Genomic DNA, 9,254 nt, shown 5'->3' on the forward strand with positions numbered 1-9,254 from the left:
AAAAGACCTTTGTGATTGCTCAATTTTCTTTTATAAAATACCTAGCCGATGTTGATCGCACTTTCCGTTGCACAGAAAAGAAAAGGCGGCTTCTCATGTACCCTTGAGATAATATCCTATTTGTAATCCCTAACGAAACAAATCAAATAGGACTGTACAGGACCAACCATTTTCAATCCATCAAAGCAATCACATTCTGTTTACCTGAACTGGAACTATTCTAAAATGTTATTAAAAACTTAAATAGAGTTTAGTCAGGGAAAATAGCCCGCTGAAAATGATGAGCAAACATAAGGGGATAAGATTCCAATTATTATGTAGACAAGAAAGTACTGTCATTTGTATAAAGGGAACGTAAAATGTAGATTTGTCTTGAAAGATAAAATGATTGTGTATGCCAAGTGTTGCACTTACAACTAAGGTCAGAGATGTGGTATCCTGAATTTATGGGTTCTATGGTTAAGTTAATATAACACAAGTATGGGCCAAATGGCCTCCTTCATCTATCTTTTACAATTTTTCTTCTTTTCCTATGAGTTGTCTGTTAAACTAAAGAGTCCTCTTCCTCTGTGGCTCATGTGAGTTCCCTTGGAGCAAACTAATTATAACCCAGTTTACTTTCATACGTATTATTATAATTATTATTCAGAAATGGATACTTTATTGTCTTTTTTTGTGAATGAAAAGAATTGAAATAGAGAGCTGTTCATCTCAATCTACAATAACAAAAGTATTTACATTTTTTTCTTGGACCTCCCTTTGGATCGCTACCCTATGTTGCTCGCACATGAATATTAGCTTCATTCCCTGTCCAATGCAGCCAGAAATAACCCATCTAATGTTTGTAAGAATGGAAACAGCAGAAAATGTTATGTGCTTCCTCAGACAATTCAGAGGGACATCACCACATTATTTGTTTATTTAATGTGCCTATACTGTAACTAAACTGACAGCAGTTTGTGGTTAGGAAAACATAAATAGTAGGAGAAAACCATTTTATTTTTGCAATGTTAACAAATTGGTATTAATAAGAAAATTAATTTGAATATGTTTTTGCAACTTGCCTATGATGTATTATTAGTGGTACACATGTACATTTTATAGTGTCTTTTTTAAACATGAATTTTTATTCAATTCGATGTTTTTTTCTTTTTTACCCTGCTCTGACTATGTCATTTCTAATTCTCGCATTGTGTTAATTCCCTCAGTTAAATGTTTTGTTCAGAAGCTGAAACAAACTAAGTCCAGAACTAACACTTCATCTTGATACCATCCAATGCTGTAACAATTTAATGCACCAAATAAAAATGCGATGTCATTTTGAAAAAAAAGTGGAGAACGTGCATAATGCACTTAAGGAACTAATGTGCAACCTTCTCAAACTCAATGTACAGTACAATAATTATTAAAACTAAAAGAATTTGGCCTTCTTCCAAATGACACATGAAAAAAAAATTGGGGGTACAAGGGAATGAAAAAAACATCAAGATGGAAGATTATAAGTAAGTCTCTACAAATCTCCTGAGCACAGTACTGTTCTAGGAGTGAAAGGTCTTTATACTGTTTGAAAATAAAAATGGTAATGTCTTGCCTTGCACAGTTCAGATAGGTAAGGTTGTGAAGCATCAGTTTGCCTTATTGTGAACTTGGGATAAAGCAAACCACATGAATGAAATATTAGCATCAGCCTGAAGGCAGATGGGGTCGTAGAGAATATTATTCTCTTAATAATACAATGTCTATAGCACCTTTATCAAGGCTCATCTCTAGTTCACCTGCCATGTTTTCCCTTTTAATCTCAAAATATACCTCCTTGTGCTTGGCAGCGTCCTTCTTAAAGTTGCAAAGCTGAAGTGTCACACAATATCTCAAAAAGAACACCTTTTACTGTCATTACTGTCACAACTGTATTAAGCTGAGAACAACCACGAACAGTGTACAGAAATCTTCTACTGTATGCCCTCAAAAAAAGCCAGTGAACAGAGCTGAGTTTTACTTTTAAATTTTTTCAAATGTTTATGAAATCTAGTCCAGTAGCATTAGCTTATTGAGCCCATAAATCCATTTGGTCCAATGCATTCTTATTGATGATAAAGATAATGATTGGTTAATTTTGTGGAGGCTATAGCATAGACCATGGTATAAAAATAGGAAGAACAGATAAGATGCTTTTCAGTGACTATTAAGGCATGTCTGCAATTTAAATTTAATATCTCAATTAATCCTCTAAAGCAAGAATCGGTAACAGCAGTCGTCAAGAGCCACAAGATCCTATAGCTTTTATTCCACACTAATCTCAGTTAATTAATTTAACTAGTTATTTGGATAAAAAAGTGAAATCAACTGATTTGTAGGACTTAGTTACTAATAGAAAAGTAGCTGTAAAAGCTGTGGGAATCTGGCCTCTAGGACTTGAGTTTCTCATGGCTGCTTCAAACGATGTCTGACAACATTTACACCTCTTGCAACACCTGACCGCCATTTCAACAAATAGTCAATTCGATGGCATTCTCACAAAAGCACTTTGTAAGCTAACATGAACTTCCCTATTTTTTTTGTTGTTGTTCTTATACAGTTCATGTATTCTGACCTTTTAAAAAGCCTGATGTGAGAAAAAAACATTTAGAATATGTTGGAAACGCGGTATTACATAGTTTTCCTGAAATAAAAAGAGATACAAAAACAGAAAGTGAATCATAAAAGGAGGGAGAATGGATCAAGGCAGCAATGTAAAATGTAAATGAACTTAAACATCTCTGATGAAATGTGATGGTGGCATTATTTCCCAGTTAGAAAAAAAACACCACAGACAGTTTACTTTTGTAAGACTTCCACAATCTCACTCAACAAATACTTCAGTAGGATTATTATTAATTTTTTTATGAAATACACGGATAATCAAATTAGGTGAGACATTTCATGGGTTAGGAGAAGCTCTTTATTTATGTACTTGAACGGAAATGGTTTCAGAGATACAATATCATGCCTTTCAGTTGCACAAGCCAAGGAGAAATAAAGCAGTGCCACAGCTTCCTTTTTCATAATTTCTTAATTTAACAGGTGATGATAGCCCTGCCTCACTGGAAACAGAGACTGTATGAAATGGGGAACAAAGTAAGATCCAGGCCAGCATATTAATCAAGCAATTTTAACTGACATACAGGGAATGACCTGATGTTCAGGATCAATGACACTGCATATAATGCATGAAATGCATTTTTTATTTTATTTTCTGTAATTCATTGACTTGCTTTAAGGTCGGGGGAAGAGGCTGAATTTTCACTAACTAGGCAACACCAGCCTACACTGAACAGGGTATAGACAATTTTACAAGTGGACAATGAACATGTTCCTTATGGTGTTTTCCTCTTTTTAGAAAACAAATTAGTGCTGAGAAAACCCAACATAAGAGGCAACCTTCCCAATTCAGTATCTAAATCAATCTGTAACCAATTCAATATATGCATAGTACTGTATATGGATAGTACTTTGTGTTGTCAGTCTGCCTTATAGTAATTAATATCATGCACCACTATGCTATTTAGTTATGTTACTTGAGCTACAGTGAACTTATGTCTTGACTAAAGGCTCTTCATGACAGAAAATCAGTGGAAATATAAATATACACTATATTTATACAAATAGTTATCATGTACTTGCTGGCAGATAACCAAAGTTTAAAATCTACTTTAAAAGCTTTGACTAGAACTGTGTAATATTGTTTCCATAATGATCCAGTTATGTAATTTTTTTACAACCCAGCATTTCATTGTACAGAACTGTTGTCTTTCACCGTGTAGCAACAAGAAGTACATTATTTTTTGTGCTGTTAGGACACAGCATTTTGGGGAAATATAGAGTAGGACCTTTTACCTGAGTCAGCTATGTTAATAGTAATGAAGTCATAAAAGGTCACACGTTGGTAAAGATATAATTTAAGAAGCATTAAAAGGCCCAGTTAACTTAATCTTGTGTATCTAAATAGGCAATATATTGAATGCATGCTTCATTGATCAAAACTGTTGTGGCAGGATTTATCAGCAAGCAATCTTAAACCACTATTTAAAGATCATTTTGCTTTCATCTACAGTCCCTGCTCTGCTGAAGTCACTAGGAAACGATAAGGCACTCAATTTGGATGTCAGCATTGAACTACAATAATCACGTAGTCCGGCAGATTAGAATTTTTTTATTTTTTTCATTGCCTGTGTTGAGTTGTGGATAATTGTTTTACTGTGGATAAAAAAGTTTTTGCTGGCCTGTCATGCTCACAAATTATGGACTGAGAACTTCTGCATTTAATCTTTACCAAATATATAATAATTTATATTATTATATTTTCAGTTAGGAGTATCTGTTTGCAAAGGTAAATATAAATAAATTCTGGATTTAAAGATGTTACTATACAATACAATGCATAACTTATTTATTCTGATTTCAATTAGCAAAAACAAACCTACAATGGAACTTTATCATATAAAAAAAAAATCATTAAAAAAATATTAATCTGTAAATATTTACATAATGCATTCTGCCTGGAAGGAAATTCTGTGAGCAGAGCAAATGAAATAATCTTTAAAGTCAGTATACTGAATTAACTACCTTGAATAACGAATGGAGTACAGATCAGCTGCAACACATTTTGAGCAAAGAGATGTCTACTTAAGCACCACATCAGTAAGCATATTAAGTATAATGGATTGATACAACTATTTTCTAAAAGCTTGTCTTTGTGCACCTCAAAAGTCCTCAAACTCAAACTTCAGGAAAACAGGAAGTTCAGTATTGATAACAGGACATTTACAGTAACATTCTGGAAATGTTATTTAAGTGATTTTGAATGTACATTTTCGTTGTACAAAACCTAGTCTTAATTTTCTGAAAGTATACAAATTAAATTCTAAAGAGTAAAGTGTGGATCAATTGAACATAATTGGGATCTTACTGCCAGATTGTAAAAGGAGGCAAAATGTAGCTGAAGTGCACTAGAGCAAAAAAAAATCTAAAGTCGTGTCAATGTGCACATCTCTAGGATACATTGCGCAATATTAGACATAGATTCAGCAGTGAAAATATTTTTCAATCTTTGCAAAGTTGGGTGATCTTTTGCAAACATTTTGGAGTTCAGTATACTATAATGGTTTTCATTTTCCTCCTATAATCTCCCCATTGTGTTTCAAAAGACAGGTCCACACAAATGCCAGGTGTCCCCACCTAAATTAGGTATAGTGTTTCCCAACTCTTTGACTAAATGCTAATTTCAATAATTTGTATGAGAGCCTCTCTATATCACTTTTATCATATAATCAATGACGACTCAATTTTCTCAAGCTGCTGTAACTCAAACATTGACCCCATGTCTATTACAGTGGTGTAATGAAGTGCAATAGAGTGGTAATTGGTCTGCATTATTCCAGATCACGTAACCTGAGACTTCTTTATCACAATGGATCCCAGTTCTTGTTCACAATGAGAAAACTAGCCACTGAGCTATTTTCAGGGTGTCATCAAAAATGACTTTGTAGGCCTTCCCATTTAAGTTTTCTATTTCAAGATAGCATTTCAAGTCTTGAGAATAACATCCATTGATGTCAGAGTGGCCTTGCAGTCTTCAGTCTACTGACAGCCGTCTTAGATACTGATAAATGCAAACTAGCCACCTGTGCTTGGAAATGGAAAACAGCTGAATCTTCAATATTAGTAAGCTCTAACATGCTCTGAACTGTATTTTCTGCAGGTATTTTTTTTTTATTTGACTTTGAGATTTCTACATTCCCTGGAAATCATCATCTACAAATACCTGATAAATGCATGTCTAAAGGGTTAATACAGAATTTACGCAAAACTTTACTTCAAGTACTGGCAGGTTTGCACAGTACTTCAAAATACTCTCGATGGGCATTAGTAACTCAGATTCTACAAACAGCTCTTCGTAAGTTTTTTATTATTATTATTAAAGTGGGCTCCCAAGGATCTGTGCTGCTAATAAAGTGACCAAAACCTTCTGGTGTAAATTGAACAGGCTTCACAAGCACGTTCATGCTTTTTTATTTTGGGAATCACTCTGAATGTGATAATTTTCATTACTCATGCTTGACAGTCAACGTGTAATTGCTTTTGTGAACCACTTAAAAAAAAACCCTTCAGCTACAGTATTTTCTTTGCTGTATAAACAATACCAAATAAGAGACATACAGTAGGATTCTCTCATTGCAATTAAAATAAAAAAAGCCAATAAAACAATACAAAAACAATATTGTTTAAAGAGCAGTTCTAGGATGGATATGAGTAAACCTTTTTTAAATAGGTGTCAACTAACTTCCTACACTTTCCAAAGCTGATCCCTGCAGAACAGAATCATTAGGGTATGGAAAAAAGAACTTACTGTAGCCTAAGTCTAACCTGCTCTGCTGACAGGTCAAGAACATTAGTTTCCATGGATATCCATTGAGTACCTTGTAAGATACACAGTATTTAATAAAGATCTATCACTTGGTTCTGGCAGATTGGGGAAAAAATTATATCTTGAGGTCTCATTTAAATAAAATAAACAGGACAGCAAAGATGAATGGTAAAACTGTTCTTTTACTCTTAAAAACTTAAAACTGTTCCCATCTCTAAGGAGAAAAAAGCAAACAATTTGTAAGTTACATTCAGTGATGGACTAGATATAAAAAACGCATTGAAGTTTATTCTTTTATTCCTGTGTTTATCTGCTTTTCCTGAGAACTGCAGGCAATAGTTTATGGGCCCTCAAAAGACACATTTAAGTACATAAGCAATTGTAAAAGAACAGTCGACAAGCTCATTATTACTTCAACTGTTTTTCATTTCATACTCCATATATAAACATGGGTCACTTGTGAAAGCAATTCTGCACCAGTTGCAATGTGATCAAAACTCCAGAAATTACATTTCCAAATCTGTTGCAGAATTATGGCAAGAAATGCAAACAAACCAGATTGTGTTGTGTGTACTTGGAGTATAAGGATCCTGCACATTTGTAGAGCACATTTTTCCTTGGGGAATTAGAAGCATTGTATAGTACTGTACTGTACATAAAACAGATGCAGAGTACAGTATGTTAAGCTACAGAAAAAGTGTAACAGATAGAAAACTGCTCTTTGGTTTGAAATTAAATGGAAACCACACCTCAGAGATTTGACTACTTTAAAATTAAATCTGTACATTTTCATACATAAAAATATATGTCACTTAATTATTTTCTTAAGTTCTAAGTCTGGAATGAACAGGTTTACTTTTTTGTGGTAGTCGTGCCATATAATTTGGTCCAGGAAAATACAGTCAACTGAATTCTTTGTCAGGTAACATAAAATTAGAGAGTAGGGGAAGTTAAGATCAACTAATATTATTATATTGTTGTCCTTGATTTCAAAATATTCAAAGATCCTTATGAGACAAACCACAAGAAGCAATCTTAAAATTCTTCTTCATCATATCAGATAACTTGATGAGATTATGAGTAAATGTCTAGTGGTTGTAAAATCAGGTGTTAATTTCAGTCTATTTTTACTTTCCTATGGGTGTAGACAAACTCAGTTTAACATTTCTGTCCAGGAAATATTTTTAGTTCTTTGATACAAATGAAATGCGCCTGTGGCTAGAAGGTTGGCAGTTCAAATCCCGCAGCCGGCAGAGGAATCCTACTCCGTTGGGCTATTGAGCAAGGCACTTAACCCAACTGCTCCAGGGGCTCTGGCCCCAGGCTCTCTGCGTGTCTCATGGAGTGCAAGCTGGGGTATGCGAAAAGATAATTCCTAATGCTAAGTACAATTACAGAAAAACATAACTTCAGTTTTAAGATAAGGTTGGATTCGGCAACAATCTCCTTAAATGAATCAGACACGCCCAACACCTGAACCCTCGGCTCCTTCCATGATGAGCAAGGTAAATATAACTAATATAATTAATATAACAACACCTCATCTCACTTACGTAACTCAGTAGTCACAAAATGTTATAGAAGACATAACTTAGTATTATCTTGTACAAATGATTCAAATGCTACCAGTACAAATGTTTCTAAGTGCAAGTTTCTAAAATACTTAAGCATGAATATTTTTGTCAATCTAAATTTTCTCTAGCGATTCAGGGGTAAGCAGTCAAGAACAGCATTGCAAAACCAATTAAACAGTTTAACAGAAAGGATGTACAGAAGAGCCCGTTTTTAAATATTATCTGTTCCTAACACATTTGACATGTCTCTTATGCTCCTGAAGTATATTGTGATCCCCAGTGTTTACACTGTATTGCCTGTTGTGTTCACATGTCACTTTGTTTAATACGGTTACATTGGCTTGGTACAGTATGTGTGGCATCTGTGTGATAATCTCTGTGGAATTTGCTTCAGATGGTTATTAAATTACCATGCTGCTCTGTGCAAACCTTAAGAAGTTTTTTTTTTCTTTGTCACTACCTTATACTCTCCATATGGCTGTTTTCATGACATGAAGAGAAAGATAACACATTTTTCTAGGAAGTAGTCTTCTAGATTGGAATCAGAAGAAAAATGAGAGGTATTGTACAATACAGTAACATTAAGCTTTTGCTTGTATGTTTCTGTTGTTTGCCGATTTCTGTTAAATTTGTGGGGCTTTCATCATTTCTATAGCACACATTCTTTCAAAATGACACTAAAGGTATAGTAAATTTAGATGGTTTGAGATCCCTGTTTACAGTGTTATGATAAGGGGCCAAGGGTTTTCATACATACAGAAGTGACCTTCTGATTGTGACTGGTTTCTCAAGAAAGGGGTAAGGCATGGGAACCTGATGTAGTCAGCTCTGAAAGATTATCAGAGCAATTTACGTTGTCTCAATAACACTTATCCAGAGTTTTTCAAAATGTCCTTTTTAACCAATGATGCTGACGATACAGCGTTTCAGCTGTGAAGCCTCCTTCGGGTGTGGCACATCCACAACCTAAACATTGCGTTTCTTTTCGTTCATTAGGAATGACAAAAATCAGATGAACTAGCAGATTAAACATACATTTGAAACTACCTTAGAGTTGTGTGTTTGTGGTTACTCCAGAGTTTCCTGGGCATTTTCATACACGTCTAGCTTTGCATTTAGTAACACCAAGGTTAAAAAGGCTGTGATCTCTAGTTGTAATGTAGAACAATGGGAAAGTACTAATAAGCAAAACTAGTCTTTCTTCTGGCAAAATACAAGGCATTGCAAAAAAAGCTGAGGAACAAATAAGGCAGGATATTGGATAACAAGGTTAAAAC

This window comes from Lepisosteus platostomus, chromosome 6 (assembly GCF_059453375.1).
Source record: "Lepisosteus platostomus isolate fLepPlt1 chromosome 6, fLepPlt1.hap1, whole genome shotgun sequence".
NCBI lineage: Eukaryota > Metazoa > Chordata > Actinopteri > Semionotiformes > Lepisosteidae > Lepisosteus > Lepisosteus platostomus.